The 18,228-nt window shown below is 40.9% G+C and overlaps 1 long non-coding RNA gene across 1 annotated transcript in view; it reads right to left on the reverse strand.

Moving 5' to 3' along the window:
- Positions 1-3,257: 3,257 nt before the first annotated feature.
- The window catches only part of LOC143807373 (uncharacterized), a 51,490-nt gene continuing 36,519 nt past the window's right edge, over positions 3,258-18,228 (reverse strand). The window contains exon 3 of the long non-coding RNA XR_013221716.1: positions 3,258-3,443. This is a non-coding gene — a long non-coding RNA (uncharacterized LOC143807373). The remainder of the gene's footprint in view (positions 3,444-18,228) is intronic.

An 18,228-nucleotide genomic window follows, 5' to 3' on the forward strand; every position in this document is an offset into this window, starting at 1 on the left:
CTACGCAACTAGAACATTTTCAAAAACAGTATTCTCCTTTAGGCCCAATCATGAAAGTCGATGGCCCAATAAATTATTTCATCTCATATAGCACTAGACTTAAAGGGGTATTCCCATCTCCAAGATCCTATTCCAATATGTAGTGGGTTGAATAATAATAATAATAATAATATTAGCAAATTCCTCCAATTAGAAATGTAGTATAGTTTTTCTGATTCGGTAGGTCTCTTTCCAAATGTGCAATCATTGCAGGACCTTAGATATCCATGGTTATGACCACTATCAACTAGCTAACTGTCACTATATCAGTGGTGGTAACCATGGATACCTAAGGTCCTGCAATACTTGCACATAAGGAAAGAGACATAGCGAATCATAAAAACTATACTACATTTCTAATTGGAGGTTTTGCGAATATTATTATTATCATTCTTAAACCTAAAACATACTGGGATAGGATCTTGGGCAATGGAAATACCTGTTTGAGGCCCCCATACACATTAGACCAGGGATGGGGAATCTTTTCTCTGCCAAGGGCCATTTGGATATTTATACCATCCTTCGGGGGCCGTGCAAACTCGGCCCACAAAGTACATCCTGATTCTGGCACTGGTTTCAGGACGTAATCTTTCGTTGCATGCCCTTCAGTGTTCAGTAGTGAACACTGCGTGTGTGTGCTAACAGAGCAAGAAGAAATTAATGAGCTGGTGGCAATCAAAATACAGCTCCTTGTCCAAGTATGCGGTCCCTGAAAATCTGCCTGGGGGCCTGATAAAAGGTCATCGAGGGCTGTAAATGGCATTGGGGCCTGAGGTTCCCCACCCCTGTATTAGACTATCGTTGGCCAAACCTGCCAATATCCATGGGTTTTGCTGACAGTCTAGTGTGTATGAGGGCCTAATGACAAATGATTGTAGGGATGGATCTGGTATGCTTGATTTCGAACTGTTATTTCTTTGGTTATTGGACAGTCAAGCCGCCGCAAAAGGAGTCTGGCAGTGGCTGTCTTCTAGAGAATAAAGGACAACTTAGCATAGCATCAGTCCTGTGTATAGGACAATCAGCCAAGATAGCTGCCGCGGGAATGATTGGCCAAACCATTGCTCAGCCGACAGTGGTCTAAAGTATATGGAGGTTTAAAGGGGTGCTAGAAAATAGTAGTGTAAAGTCTATTGTTGTCTATAGTGAAAAAAATATCCCATTATACTGATGGCCACGATGATATAATTCCTAGTCCACAGACCCTTAAGACCCCCAAACACATTACACTAAAGTTGGTCAACCCTGCTGGAATAAGTAGAATTGGATGGTGATGTAATGTATATGAAGATCTCCCAACTCTCTCAGATGATGCCGGGCAAGCATTTGTACTCCATGAGATAAGCCACTGCCAGATAAGTCTGGCAACAACTCTCTCATAGAGAACATTGTAGAGCATAGGGTTGAGCGAAACGGGTCGACCATTTTCAGAAGTCGCCGACTTTTGGCAAAGTCGGGTTTCATGAAACCCGACCCGACCCCTGTGTGGGGTCGGCCATGAGGTCGGCGATCTTCTGAATCTGGTATCGGGATTCCGATACCGAGTTCCGATATGTTTGCGATATCGGAAATCGGTATCAGAATCCACATTCTTAAGAAGGAAGGCTGCCGGAAAGAAGCCGAGGGTGAGTATATTCCTATTAGGTATATACTCACCCTCGTACGCGCCCTGCTTCTTTCCGGCAGCCTTCCTTCTTAAGACAGCAGAATGATTCCTGGCCAAAAGCTATCTGATGTGTATGTAAGACCTTAGAGGCTGTAATCAGTTGTTATAGTTTATGTATTTATCAGGAAACATGTAGGACAATCTCATTCAGTAAATTTGACCTTTTTCAACCTTCAGAGAGCTTGGGTGCTCCAACATAGTTAAAGTTTGACCCAACTATTAAGTTGGGTGGAATATGGACAGAATAATGATAATGGAGACAACTTTTTGCTATTGATTAGCCTAATTTTTCTTGCTAAATACTAAAACTGCTGGTCTCCTCACAACATGATATTGTTGCCAGCTCATCAAAAATCTGGTCTGAAATTTTATTCTGGCTGATCAGTTTTTCAATCTGAACAATTGCTTTTAATTTCACAGTAGATTTTCCCTTTGTGTGTCCATTTTTGAAATTCATATCTAGACTTGGTATCGTGTCTTCAGGGAAAGTCGTCTCCCAACCGACTTCTGAACTTTTAACAGTCAAAAACACTGCATGACAAGGCCTTGAGGCCTGGAAAATGGCCAAATTTTTAAGCTTAGCTCTAATTCATCATGGTGTCTGTCAGCGTTGTGCTTTGGTTGCCAAGTCTGCCTTCAGCAAAGGTTTTCACAAACAGATTATTGGCTTGAATAAATATTTTTTAGAATCCTGGAACATGAGTGAAATATATATATATATATATATATATATATATATATATATATATATATATAAAATCTACAATTTTACTGAAAAAGGACATTTTGTGATACAATTTTTTGGGGGACAAAACAGATATGGACTTTATCATATTTACAAACAATACAGATTGCCACTGTTATCTGATACTCTTGTCATTCCAAATTTATTACCAACCCTTATGGAGACTTTTTAATAAATGTAATTAGTAATCAATTTTCACAGGCCAGAGTGAATGGGAATCTCTAACAGTCCCAAATATTTTCTCAGCACTTGCAAAAAAAAATCTCAAAGGACATTCATTCCCAAGAGACGCAATCAATCATCCACTGCTCAAGTTCATTTCTCAGACAACGGGGTCTCCCGCCTGCTTAGTCCATTGTTCCTGGGGGTCTGATCCAAGGAAAAGACCTGATCACTCGCTTAAGCCATAACAAAAACTGTCTGACTTTAATAATTTGGTTGAAGAGAAGTAATTTAGACATCCAAAATCATTCTGTTTGAGGTGAAAAAAAACCTAAAATATTAAAAAGAAAAAAACAAGATAAAAGGTTGACTAATCAACTTAGTAAATATTGTATTTTTCAATAAGAAAATGGTCTTCAGCACGGTATTGTTCAAATGAATTAAAAAAGGTGGTTATGAAAGTGAAATATGTACCTTACCAGACTAAAGAATGTGACAACCAGCAGATCATAAAGGAACAATAGACATTTTTCTATGAAATATCTCATGTAAGATACTGCTCTGTACATATAAGAATAATGTTTTCATGTACATTTCTACAACATTATGGTTTATTCATTTCTTTAGGCCTTTAAACGTACCTGAGAAATGGAACAGGGGGAACTAATTATTTTTCAAGGCCACATCCTTTCTATAATTGTGGAGTACATTAACCACATTTGCAGTGTCCTTTGTGCAAGTTCTATGTGGTGTGAACTCTCCTTCTTCATTGATGGGTTGTGTGATGGACAAGTCGGAAGAGAATTCCTCTCAATTAGAGTTGTCTTCAAGCTAAAGGATACATAATGACACGTTTGTATGATGGGGCAATCAGTGAAAGGATAAATGGGTCAATTCACCCTGCAGGGAGCATGACAGGTAAAGCAATTGCGCTGCTAACAGATATTGATTAGGAACCGGTTAATTTTATCAGCTTAAATCAATAGCTTGTGATTTCTTCTAGAGTAGAGGTCCATTCTTGATGAAACGTTAGGCAAGAAAGTCACTCCAAGACATAAATAAGGTACTCATTACTTGTCTTTGTTTAGTAGGGAAACTTCAATACGTAAGAATACTCGTAGATCAATGCATGGTCACATTTGGCCATCATCTATAATGTGTAGATCCAAAATGTGGTTGATTTATTTGCTTAGCTTGCATACAAAGCTAGATGAAATAACAAACATGGGACCCATGGAAGAGAAATCAGATTCCTTCATGCTGGTGAGTGCCATGTCTCATAAGACATGAACCCACCCCCACCTTCCTCTTTTATGATGCCAGATCCAGTCCTAACTCCTCTGGTGAGCTCTTAGCTCCAATAATCCCACAATAAGAGTTTTCTCCGCTTGTTATGACACCCTGCAAAAGCTGTGGAGAGCAGTCTTTTCTCTTGCCTTGTCTTCCGCGGCCAGCCAGTGGCCTGAATGTGAGGCTTTTTTTGTGACTGTGTGTGCCTAACTAATTGAACTGGAGGGTTTCAGTCTGGTTGGAATACAATGGGCTTTTTGTTGGTGTTTGCTTTCTGCGGTGAGGACTGTGTGCCTCGTTTTCTTAACCCTCTGACTGGATGGTAGTATTCCAGAAAGAAAAAAGAAAAAAATTGTTTATGAAACAAAGAGGATTGAAAAATTATAATATTTTAAAAGAAAAAACAAACAAACTTTTTTTATGAATATTTATGAGAAGTTGAAGTTCCAGTTTGGAGTCTGTTGAAGGTTCCATTAACAATCCCATAGAGAGCAATAGTTCCTTCTACTACATCTTCCTTCTACTACATCTTTTGGGTAGAGTGAAGAGTGGCCACAAGGAGCATTTCTTGCTCTGGATGACCTATCCTGTCCTGAATTCCACAAACAATGGTAGAGTTGAGCAATTTGATTTGTGCTGCCCAAGCTATGATGCGCAGCCTAGTAAACACCAGAGGTGCCAAGTATGCCATGATAAGGATGTTGGGTGCAGATGCAGATGTGTAGACAGGCTACCACCGGACCGAATTGGACTTCAGACAAGGGCAACGTGGATCAAATTGCTTGTCTCTAATTGACATGAATAGGCATTGTTGTAATGTCCAATTTTCACTGTGGAGGTTCTACAAGGAAATTGAAATATATTGCCAGGAGTTCCCATGAATGAAAACTATTAAGTAGGGTTCCCTGCAGGGAGATATTTTAGCATCAGCTTATTGCTGAAGCATCTTTCAAGCAAGATAAGATTTCCAAAGCAAAGGACCCCTTTAACATTTTGTTGACTCTGATAAGTGAAGTTTAGCCTTCACTAAACTCTGCTGACTTGCTCAATGATGATGGAATTCTTGTCCTATCTTCCCGTCAGGCTCCTACGGCATTTGGGATATTACACAATGGAAAGCCATATGGTCCCCACATTGGTAATAAAAAAGAAACTACAGCCTTTACTCCAAAAAAACAAGTCCTCATATAACTCTACTGGCTGGAAAATAAAAATGGTATAGCTCTTAGAAGGTGGGGAAGAAAAATAGAAAACAAATAAGTAAAGAGAGGCCCCCTGAGATTAAAGACCTATATAAACCTGAAGTAAAAGCCTTCTGTCAGATCCTGGACCTACAAAATAATTCTATGGTACTCTGGTAACCAGTCCAAATCTGGTTGAAAGCAAAGATAACTCTTTGAAATTTGATAATTCTGTCAATTTGTACTATTCATCTGGCAACTTTGATTTAAAATTTGGCCCAGACCCCAAAGCAAAATTAATAGAGTGCCAGGAAGATGTTAGAAAATAAATTATACTCGCCTGACGTAAACCTGCCCCTTCCCTGTCCTGCTGGCTTAGCAACCCATGCATTTTTTCATTCACTTTGGATCATTTTTTTGTATTCTGATTGGTTTTCAGTCCAGATCTTCGTCACCATCAAAGTCTTAGGTAGTCACGTGAGGTATCACACATAGGAGATCATGTGGTGCAACAAAAGTGATTAAGATCTGGACCAAAGACTGATCCAAATACCAAAGAAGTCCAATCTGAAAACAGATCTGAAGAGAGTGGAGGCCTAGGCGGTGATCTGCGGTGGAAGGACTGGTGAGTCAAGGAAAAGTGATTATAATCTTTTATTATTTTTAACCCCTTTCCAGCCCAATAAATTATCTCAAAAATAGTAGCTGGCTTCCCATTATTTTTCTGTATGTGTACCACTCAAATCCTCAAAAGTTTAGTAGATTCATCAAGGACCTGATTCATTACATATCAGTTTGTATGACAAATACTAGAGATCTAAACTAATTGAATTTGCTACAAATCTCCATGGAAATTTGGGTGTCTCATAAATCTGAATTTTGGGGTATTTGATTTGGCAGACAATTCAGTGTGCCTGAAATGGATTAAATAATAAATAGAATACAAATAAATAAAGCTTCTCCACAGTCCTCCTTACACCTGTCCTGCCGTGGACTGATCCTCCAATCACTCCTCTTCAGCCTCCTCTTAATCTTCACCCACGTGACAGCGTTGGGCATAGTAAACAACGGCAACGGTGGAGGCCCATAATGACAGGAAGATAAAAGGCGGAAGATAGAAGGCAAACAACAGAGGAGCCGATTGGAGGACAGCGGTGGCAAAATAGGTATAGCGGAGGCCGAGGAGAGGTGAGTATAGTTTTGTGGTTTTACAATTCATAACCGTTAGATTCTAAATTGCACAGAATTTATTTGATACAAGTCAAACTTCCCTGCCAAACTTTGAGCAAATCTGATGAACTTGAATTGAATTTCAGCAGAATCGCTCATCTCTAGTAATTACCCATATATTTGAAGACAGAAAAATTTGTTTTGGAAATTAGATAACAAAATTCTGATTATTTCAATTGTAAAAAAAAAAATTACAAAATCGTGCTAAAAAAGTCCAGGCATGTTTTTTATCTCCCCAGGAGAAAAAAAATCACTACAGACAAAAACAGTTGAGTTGCTCTATATCTGGAAAGAGATAACACAACTTTGGACTCCATCCAAAAAAAATAAAAAAGACGAGACGCCATCCTTTTTAACTATTGGATGTGATTTAATGGTTCTGCACCATCCGGATGAAGGGCTCAGGCAGTTTGTCGCATCCATCTTTTGCAGAACAAATAAGCTTTGTGAAACTGGCAGATGCTAGCAGACACGGGCCTCCACATCTAGCCACATTTACCATTTATAGACTCATAAAAAACCCTATACATTTCCACACATGACATAAAAGAACAATACAAAAAAAGCAAAGTGTGTATATTACTTCCATTAAAAAAATCAAAAATTTCACATTGCACCGAGTATGTCCTTTTTTCCATGGCCATATGTCAGTAATAAATATTTTTTTTAAAACTATAATAAAAAGTAAAAATTATATTTATCCATATATTATCGGAATTATATCATGATCTTTTTTTGTTACTTTTTGATGCTTCTAACATTGAATCTTCTGGAAAAAAATATTTATTGATACAATTTATAATTTTATTTATGACCTGTAAATTGTGAATAAATTCACTGATACAGTATTATATAAGAAGAACAATTTTTCCATGTAATTTGTCGAGATTGCTCAATGTATTTTGGAAACTATTTAATAATTTAAAAACTTTTTTCATGCTTCTTACTTGATGAAATGCTATTAGAATTAGTGAAATATCAGAAATTGCAATTGAAATGCTTCATTTTAAAGAAAAGTAAAAAATTCTTACAAAAAAAAGGTAGAGGATATCTTTAAACTTGAATGAATTTGACGTAACTACATTTTGAAATTTTTATAATTTTTTGAGCAATTTTAACTCAAAGTACAGTATCTTATTTGAATTTTCAAGGTGCCACAATAAATTTCATTGGATCATATATGGAGAGGTAAGATGCTTGTATATTGGAAAAATGGAAATTATACACAAGGTTTCCCCACCCCACAACATCATATTTCTTTTTCTGAATACAATATTTCCTAAGTAAAAATTTAATTCTAAAATTTAGGATTCACCATACAAAATTGGAGAGGGTGGAGGATGTGAGAAATAAAATAAATCAATTTTTTTCTGGAGACTTGGAGAATACAACAAATCATGCAAAATCAAATTCAAAATATTGATATGCCCCTCTAAATGAAAGCATCAATTTCGTAAGTGCCCCCCCCCCGTAAGATGATCTTTAAAATTTCCATATCTTTCAAATTTCGAATTTCCATATTAGAAAACGCAGCAGATCTGCAACCAATGTTTAGTCTAACTGTGAATGGATTCTGGGTGTTACCGGTGGATGTAACAGATTGCTAGAGAAAGATGGGGTAGTCACTTGGCAACAATTAACAGCCCCCCACCCCTTTGTCTTTTATCTTATGGAGATGTATAATTTGAATGTGGGAACAAGGCTACACAGAGTTCCACACACATTCGGCGTTCTCATTTCAAGCTCATGTGACAAAGAGTTAAAACCATTAGGAAAATGAAGACCTTCATCCAATAGTTAAATCTGATTTGCATACATCTGCATAATGAATGTCATTTGCATTCCTAGAGGTTGGCTGCTTCTGTGGGAGAAGTAAAGGGGAGATCTTGTTTTGTAAAAGAATGCATGTGCGTGTGTGATCTCTTTTTCTGTCCCCCCCAAAAAAAAATAAAAAGGACACTGTTTCCTTGTATTCTCCTTTCCTTCCTTCCTTCCGTACAACACAAAAGAGCTGAAAACAGTGTCCCTCTCACAGCAATCAGTATATTCTCCTCATCTTTTCCTCACCCCACCGAATGCCACGTTCCTCTCTCTCCTCCTGTTCAGCACCTACGGACGTTCCACCATCTTAAGCTTGGTGAGACCCTACAAAATGGCCGACCTCTCACACAGGTGCCGAGTGAGAATTTTCGTAATGAAGCATAGCATCCATCGAGATCATATCACTCTGAGAAAGCAAGTTAGTGTATGGTTATCAAGCTGGATGATATCATATCCCCTCCCGCTGAACTTGGCAACCATCCGATAATTCATTTGCATGTAACAGTCTGTGGAGGATTTCTCCAGTTTTTAATTGTCAGGCATCAATTAGCCGATAAGATTATGCATGTGGGCGATTAAGATTTCCAGCCCATCCCCCTTCTTTCACATTGCTTCGCTTTATAGAAAATCGTGCACAGTCAAATTATGTTCTAGATTTGAGGCAATCAAAAATTTACAGACAGGGATGTTTAGTTTCAAAAATGTTATAACCTTATGATAAATTTCTTTGACAGGTTTGGAAAGCTAGAGTGAAGCAAGATGATAAGGATGGGAGAGTCCTCAATCTCTATCAGTTTTATCTTTTGATGGTTCTGATTGTTTTTGTGAAAATTTTTGCAGCTATTTTTTCTGTGGTGAATGTGGTTTCTGTGGAGAATGTTCATGGGGATAAGAAATGGAGAAGGCTTTAGGTAATTTCATACATTGGTCTCATAGTTTTACTAGTCATGGCTGAGACAACTTTCTTATGAAAGGAATAGGAGATTTTAGGGTTCTTGAACGAAAACCATCCCAAGTCTAGATATATTCTCCAAATTGATATGCAGCGAATCGATCTGTCAAGAATCACAAGTACTGCAAAGTCTTCAATTGCCCTGAAAAGATGTAGGTAACACTGTGAGGTTTCCTAGGACTGTACCTGAAACCCCTTTCAAGCTCTTTATGCAAATACGTTTTTAGTAATGTCAAAGTGACCTCAACATATAGTATATGGTTATGAGTAAACAATGGTATTTGCTAATCACTGCTGTTCTGTCACACACTGTCTGTAATATTTATTCAGTTGTTTTTTTTTTTTATTTCACTATCTCTATTTCTGAGCTGTGAGCTTTGACATCCCATCAGTATCCAGATTCACAGCAAATTGGCTGCTGCATTCCTTGCCTCTGCTTTTATAAAGGCTAAGCTAGCTCTTACTCAGAGGCATCATGTGATGTGATTCACTTCACAACAAATCGATTTGCTTATCACTACCTATTTTTAAAATGTTTATTCAAAATCAGTTCAACCTCTTCTGGTCACTTTCAAGGCACTTGCATGTTATCGTGTCTCTATAATCAGGATAAGACATTTGTCCAATGACAAGTGAAACCGTGTGCACTACTGTCAGAGGTGCCATGGTAGGTTCTCACACCTTGTGATACTAAAAGAAAGAACCTGGCACTCAACTTAATGCTGTGAAAGGTTAATTGTAGTACCAAAAATGTTTCGGTCCTCATTCAGGACCTTCATCAGTTACGTACTGGTAGGTGAGTATGCTTGATCATGTGTTCAAAGGACAGTTATTGTAAACCGTGTCAATCAATGGCTGTCACAAGAGGTGGATACCGCTTCCAGGCACAGACATACCCGCACTACAAGCCTCACCTAGCCTCTTATACACGTTCACCCATAGCCATTGATTGACATGGTTTACAATAAGTGTCTTTGGATAAATCATTTATTTGAGTGATTTCAAGTTTAAAATAGTATACCAACAAGGAGTCAAATGATAATTTGCTGCCCCACTTTCCTGAGATTGTCTTTTCATGATATATTGTACTTACGTTAGTGGTAAATTTGGAATTATATATTTTGCGTTTATTTCTAAAAATATCAAAAATTTGGTGAAAATGTTAAAAATGTCACAATTTTCAATGTTTTATTATTTATGCCATTAAACCTGAGAGTTATGTCACACAATATAGATAATTAATAACATTAACCACAGGTCTAATTTACATCAGCATCATTTTTTAAACATAATTTTTTTGTTAAGAAGTTAGAAAGATGAAAAGTTTATCGGCAGTTTCTCATTCCACTCAAACTACTCCACTGAAACTGCCCTAACTAAGGTCACCAATGACCTATTAATCGGCAAGAGCAAGCGACACTACTCTATCCTCCTCCTCCTGGACCTGTCCTCTGCCTTTGACACAGTGGACCATTCCCTATTACTACAGACCCTCTCGTCCCTTGGCATCACAGACTTGGCCCTATCCAGGATCTCGTCATACCTAATTGACCGAACATTCAGAGTTTCCCATTCACACACCACCTCCTCACCTCGCCCCCTATCTGTCGGAGTCCCGCAAGGTTCAGTTCTAGGGCCCCTGCTCTTCTCCATTTACACTTTTGGCCTGGGACAGCTCATAGAATCTCACAGTTTTCAGTATCATCTCTATGCTGATGATACAAAGATCTACATCTCTGGACCAGATATCACCACCCTACTAACCAGAATCCCTCAATGTCTATCTGCTATTTCATCCTTCTTCTCCGCTAGTTTTCTAAAACTTAACATGGACAAAACAGAATTCATTGTCTTTCCCCCATCTCACGCGACCCCTCCAACGAACCTATCCATTACAGTAAACGGCTGCCCACTCTCCCCAATCCCACAAGCTCGCTTTCTCGGGGTAATCCTCGACACTGATCTCTCCTTCAAACCGCATATCCAAGCCCTTTCTACTTCCTGCCGCCTTCGACTCAAAAATATTTCACGGATCCGTACATTCCTAAACCAAGAATCTGCAAAAACCCTAGTCCATGCCCTCATCATCTCCCGCCTCGACTACTGTAACCTCCTGCTCTGTGGCCTCCCCTCTAACACTCTCGCACCCCTCCAATCTATTCTAAACTCAGCTGCCCGACTAATCTACCTGTCCTCCCGCTATTCCCCGGCCTCTCCCCTCTGTCAATCCCTTCATTGGCTCCCCATTACCCAGAGTCTCAAGTTCAAAAGCATAACTATGACATAAAAAGCCACAACCTGTCTCCTCCATACATCTGTGACCTCGTCTCCCAGTACTTTCCTGCACGCAACCTCCGATCCTCACAAGATCTCCTTCTCTACTCCCCTCTTATCTCCTCTTCCCACAATCGTATACAAGATTTCTCTCGCGCATCACCCCTACTCTGGAACTCTCTACCACAACATATTAGACTCTCACCTACCATCGAAACCTTCAAAAAGAACCTGAAGACCTACCTCTTCCGGAAAGCCTACAACCTGCAGTAACCACCGATCGACCAAACCACTGCACGACCAGCTCTATCCTCACCTACTGTATCCTCACCCATCCCTTGTAGATTGTGAGCCCTTGCGGGCAGGGTCCTCTCTCCTCCTGTACCAGTTGCGACTTGTATTGTTCAAGATTATTGTACCTGTTTTCATTATGTATACCCCTCCTCACATGTAAAGCCCCATGGAAAAAATGGCACTATAATAATAAATAATAATAATTTTTCCAACAAAATTTACAAAACTAATTTTTTTAGGGACCACATCCCATTTGAAGTGACTTTGAGGGCCTATGTGACAGAAAATGCCCAAAAGTTACACCATTCTAAAAACTGCACCCCTCAAACTGCTGAAAACCATATTCATGAAGTTTATTAACCCTTTAAGTGCTTCAATGGAATTAAAGCAAATGTGGAAAGAAAAAATTACATTTTACTTTTTTCCACAAACATGTCACTTTAGCCCCAATTTTTTCATTTTCACAAGGGTAATAGCAGAAAATGAATGATGTAATTTGTTGCTCAATTTCTCTTCAGTAAGCCAATACCCCATATGTGATGGAAAACTACAGTTTGGGTGTATGGCAGGGCTCGGAAGGAAAGGAGCACCATTTGATTTTTGGAATGCAAAATTGGCTGGAATCAATAGCAGACTCCATGTCACATTTGGAAAGCCCCCAAGGTACCTAAACAGTAGAAACCGCCCATAAATGACCCAATTTTGTAAACTAGACCCTTCACGGAATTTAGATTTGTGGTGAGATCCATGTACCAATAGCTGCTTCACAGAATTTTATACTGCTTAGCTATGAAAAAAAAATCACATAACTGTTTTACCTCCAATTTTTGTTTTTTTTTGTCACAAGGGTAGCAGGAGAAAATGGACCCCACAATTTGTTGTGCAATTTCTCCTGAGTATGCCGATGTCCCATATACAGTGGGAAACTACTGTTTGGACACACTGCTGAGAATCAAAAGAAAGGAGTAATATTTTGGATCGCAGACTTCGATGGTGCCTAAACAGTGGAAAAACTCCACAAGTTACATCTTTTTTTGAAAACTACACCCCTCAAGGAATTATCTAGAGGCATTCTTATAGTAATGATAATACTGATTTTGGTTTTACTGGTGCACAAATTAATAGTATGATTGTATGTGTAAGTTGTGCAGAGTACATCAGACTATAAAAGAGTTTTGTGTCAACAGGGTAAGACCAAATTTTATCAACTCATGGACTTGAGGTATGCTTTGAAGCAATCCTTAATACAAAGACCACGTTTTTTGGGGCAGGTTCCATAATGGTAAATTGTCTCCTTTCATATTCCACTCTTGGAGCATACTCTGCAACTTTTTTGTGTTTTGGGAATATGTTGACCTGGTACGATACAGGCACCATCAGTTTCAGAAGTACTGGGACCCTCACATTCCTGACTGCTAAACATTAGGGCCTTGATGACTACTTCTGTGGCACCCCAGGAGTTCAGGTACCACAGTGGTATTGCCTTCCTCTCGGGGAGGGTGATGCCATGCCTGGAAACGAGGAGGATCCATTTGATAGGTAATCTGTACATGCAACACATTCTGACTCCAGGCCAGAAGGGGGAGCTCTGGACCCAGATTCAGGGGAGCTTCCATAGAGATATATTCTGGCTTGGAGGAGGAGATAGTCAGATTGTGTGAGACAGTGGAGGAGGAAGGAGCAGAGGAGAAGTGAGGAGATGGAGGGGAGCTGCGACTAGGCTCCCTCCATGCTGAAGCACAGAGACCGGACACTGGAAGTCCAAGGCTGTGTGGGACTGTATGCCCCACAGCAGAAACCGGAGCGCAGGTGTTGTGAATTCCGTTCTCGGACTCCCTCCTGTGGTCATGAATGGTACTTTGGTTAGTTCTGCTCTTAGACTCCCTCTGGTGGCTTTGAGCGGAACTGCTGGTCACTGAGGTTGGCTTTATCACCTGCTCTCGTTTATTGCTATGCTGGCTTCCCTATTTGGCTATGTTCACACGCTGCGGTTTTTGCTGCGGATCCGCAGAGGTTTTGAGGCTGCGGATCCGCATCCTTTTTCCATGCAGGGTACAGTACAATGTTACCCAATGGAAAACAAAATCCGCTGTGCCCACTATCCTTTTTTTGGCATGAAAATCCGCGCTGATTTTCTGCGGAAAAAAAGAAGTACCATGTCTATTCTTTCTGCGGATTCCGCTCCTGTTTTCCAACAGCACCAATAGGAAAGTGCAGTTGGAAACCCGCAGTGGAATCCGCAGGAGAAAACGCACAAAAAACCGCAGTGGTAAACCACCGCGGATTTGCACTGCGGGTTTTCAGAATCAGGACCTGAAAAATCCGCAGGCAAAAAAGGATCGTGTGAACAGGCCCTTTAACTCCACTCAGATCGTTACTTCATGCCAGCTGTCAATGTATCAGTATTGGTTCAGATCTCTCTTGGACTTCTCTGAGGACCTGTCTACTCCAGCAGAAGCTAAGTCCCTGCTAGTTCATTTGTTGTTACTGCTGCCTGAATATATTTCTTGTACTGCTAAATTCTTGTTCAGCTTGCTATCATGATATTTCCTTGCTAGCTGGAAGCTCTGGGGTGCAGTGTTGCACCTCCACACCGTGAGTCGGTGTGGGGATCTTTTTGCATACTCTGCGTGGTTTTTGTAGTTTTTTTGTGCTGACCGCATAGTTTCCTTTTCTATCCTCTGACTATTTAGTGAGTCTGGCCTCCTTTGCTTAAACCTGTTTCATTCCTGTGTTTGTGACTTTCCTCTTAACTCACAGTCAATATATGTGGGGGGCTGCCTTTACCTTTGGGGAATTTCTCTGAGGCAAGGTTAGGCTTCTATTTCTATCTTTAGGGGTAGTTAGCTCTTAGGCTGTGAAGAGGCATCTAGGGAGAGTTAGGTACGCTCCACGGCTATTTCTAGTGTGTGTGATAAGAGTAGAGTTTGCGGTCAGTAGAGTTCCCACTTTCCCAGAGCTAGTTTTGATTTTGAGTTTACTCATCAGGTCATTCCGGGTGCTCCTAACCACCAGGTCCATAACAGTTTAGTTCTGATTTTGAGTTTACTCACCAGGTCATTCCGGGTGCTCCTAACCACCAGGTCCATAACAGTACAGCTTTCCCATAAAGTGTTAATGCATCTCAAAAGAGGGATAAGAGAAGTTCTGAACCCATTTTTTTTTCTTTGCAGTGTGTTTTGTCTCTTTTTTCCCCTTAACTTCTGGGTGGTTCAGGACTCAGGTGTAGATATGGATATTCAAGGTCTGTCCTCTTGTGTGGATCATCTCACTGCAAGGGTACAAAGCATTCAAGATTATGTAGTTCAGAATCCGATGTTAGAGCCTAGAATTCCAATTCCTGATTTGTTTTCTGGGGATAGATCTAAGTTTCTGAATTTCAAAAATAATTGTAAACTGTTTCTTGCTTTGAAACCCCGCTCCTCTGGTGACCCCATTCAGCAAGTAAAAATTATTATTTCTTTGTTGCATGGCGACCCTCAAGACTGGGCATTCTCCCTTGCGCCAGGAGATCCTGCATTGCTTAATGTAGATGCGTTTTTTCTGGCGCTTGGATTGCTTTATGACGAACCGAATTCAGTGGATCAGGCAGAGAAAATTTTGCTAGCTTTGTGTCAGGGTCAGGATGAAGCGGAGATATATTGTCAGAAGTTCAGAAAGTGGTCTGTGCTTACTCAATGGAATGAGTGTGCCCTGGCAGTAATTTTTAGAAAGGGTCTTTCTGAAACCCTTAAGGATGTTATGGTGGGATTCCCCACGCCTGCTGGTCTGAATGAATCAATGTCCTTGGCCATCCAAATTGATCGGCGTTTGCGTGAGCGCAAAATTGTGCACAATTTGGCGGTGTCCTCTGAGCAGAGGCCTGAGCTTATGCAATGTGATAGAACTTTGACCAGAACTGAACGGCAAGAACACAGACGTCAGAATAGGCTGTGTTTTTACTGTGGTGACCCCACTCATGCTATCTCTGTTTGTCCTAAGCGCACTAAGCGGTTCGCTAGGTCTGTCACCATTGGTACTGTACAGCCTAAATTTCTTTTGTCTATTACTCTGATTTGCTCTTTGTCATCCTACTCGGTTATGGCATTCGTGGATTCAGGCGCTGCCCTCAATTTGATGGACATGGAGTTTGCCAGGCGCTGTGGTTTTTTCTTGGAGCCTTTGCAGTATCCTATTCCATTAAGGGGAATTGATGCCACGCCGTTGGCCAAGAATAAACCTCAGTACTGGACTCAGTTGACCATGTGCATGGCTCCTGCACATCAGGAAGATATTCGCTTTTTGGTGTTGCATAATTTGCATGATGTGGTCGTGTTGGGTTTGCCATGGCTACAGGTTCATAATCCAGTATTGGATTGGAAATCAATGTCTGTGTCTAGTTGGGGTTGTCAAGGGGTACATGGCGATGTTCCGTTGGTGTCAATTTCTGCTTCCACTCCTTCTGAAGTCCCTGAGTTTCTGTCGGATTACCAGGATGTATTTGATAAGCCCAAATCCAGTGTCCTACCCCCTCATAGGGATTGTGATTGTGCTATAAATTTGATTCCTGGTAGTAAGTTTCCTAAGGGCCGACTTTTCAATTTATCCGTGCCAGAGCACGCCGCTATGCGGAGTTATATAAAGGAGTCCTTGGAGAAAGGGCATATTCACCCGTCTTCATCACCGTTGGGAGCAGGGTTCTTTTTTGTGGCCAAGAAGGATGGTTCTCTGAGACCCTGTATAGATTACCGCCTTCTCAATAAAATCACGGTCAAATTTCAGTACCCTTTGCCTCTCCTGTCTGATTTGTTTGCTCGGATTAAGGGGGCTAGTTGGTTCACCAAGATAGATCTTCGAGGGGCGTATAACCTTTTGCGTATTAAACAAGGCGATGAATGGAAAACAGCATTTAATACGCCCGAGGGCCATTTTGAGTACCTGGTAATGCCATTCGGGCTTTCAAATGCTCCATCTGTGTTTCAGTCCTTTATGCATGACATCTTCCGAAAGTATCTGGATAGATTCATGATTGTATATTTGGATGATATTTTGGTCTTTTCGGATGATTGGGAGTCTCACGTGAAACAGGTCAGAATGGTATTCCAGGTCCTTCGTGCTAATTCCTTGTTTGTGAAGGGGTCTAAATGTCTCTTCGGAGTTCAGAAGGTTTCCTTTTTGGGCTTCATTTTTTCCCCTTCTACTATCGAGATGGATCCTGTTAAAGTTCAGGCCATTTATGATTGGACTCAACCTACATCTGTGAAGAGCCTCCAGAAATTCCTGGGCTTTGCTAATTTTTACCGTCGCTTCATCGCTAATTTTTCTAGTGTGGTAAAACCTTTGACTGATTTGACAAAGAAAGGTGCTGATGTGGTGAATTGGTCCTCTGCGGCCGTTGAGGCTTTTCAGGAGCTGAAACGTCGTTTTTCTTCGGCCCCTGTGTTGCGTCAGCCAGATGTTTCGCTCCCTTTTCAGGTCGAGGTTGATGCTTCTGAGATTGGAGCAGGGGCTGTTTTGTCTCAAAGAAGTTCTGATGGCTCTGTGATGAAGCCATGTGCCTTCTTTTCTAGAAAATTTTCGCCTGCTGAGCGTAATTATGATGTTGGCAATCGGGAGCTGCTGGCTATGAAGTGGGCATTCGACGAGTGGCGACATTGGCTTGAGGGAGCCAAGCACCGTGTGGTGGTCTTGACGGATCACAAAAATCTGACTTATCTTGAGTCTGCCAAGCGGTTGAATCCTAGACAGGCTCGATGGTCGCTGTTTTTCTCCCGTTTCGATTTTGTGGTCTCATACCTTCCAGGTTCTAAGAATGTGAAGGCGGATGCCCTTTCTAGGAGTTTTGTGCCTGATTTTCCGGGAGTCCCTGAGCCGGCTGGTATTCTCAAAGAGGGGGTAATTCTGTCTGCCATCTCCCCTGATTTGCGGCGGGTGCTGCAGGAGTTTCAGGCTGATAGACCTGACCGTTGTCCAGCGGAGAAACTGTTTGTCCCTGATAGATGGACTAGCAGAGTTATTTCTGAGATTCATTGCTCGGTGTTGGCTGGTCATCCGAGGATTTTTGGTACCAGAGATTTGGTGGCTAGGTCCTTTTGGTAGCCTTCCTTGTCACGGGATGTGCGTTCTTTTGTGCAGTCCTGTGGGACTTGTGCTCGGGCTAAGCCCTGCTGTTCTCGTGCCAGTGGGTTACTTTTGCCCTTGCCAGTCCCGAAAAGGCCTTGGACGCATGTTTCAATGGATTTTATTTCAGATCTTCCTATCTCTCAAAGGATGTCTGTCATCTGGTTGGTTTGTGATCGCTTTTCTAAGATGGTCCATTTGGTACCCTTGCCTAAATTACCTTCCTCCTCTGATTTGGTGCCATTATTTTTTCAACATGTGGTTCGTTTGCATGGCATTCCGGAGAACATTGTGTTGGACAGAGGTTCCCAGTTTGTCTCTAGGTTTTGGCGGTCCTTTTGTGCTAAGATGGGCATTGATTTGTCTTTTTCTTCGGCTTTCCATCCTCAAACAAATGGCCAAACCGAACGAACCAACCAGACTTTGGAAACCTATCTGAGATGCTTTGTTTCTGCTGATCAGGATGATTGGGTGA

Source organism: Ranitomeya variabilis, chromosome 1 (genome assembly GCF_051348905.1).
Source record: "Ranitomeya variabilis isolate aRanVar5 chromosome 1, aRanVar5.hap1, whole genome shotgun sequence".
Classification (NCBI taxonomy): Eukaryota; Metazoa; Chordata; class Amphibia; order Anura; family Dendrobatidae; genus Ranitomeya; species Ranitomeya variabilis.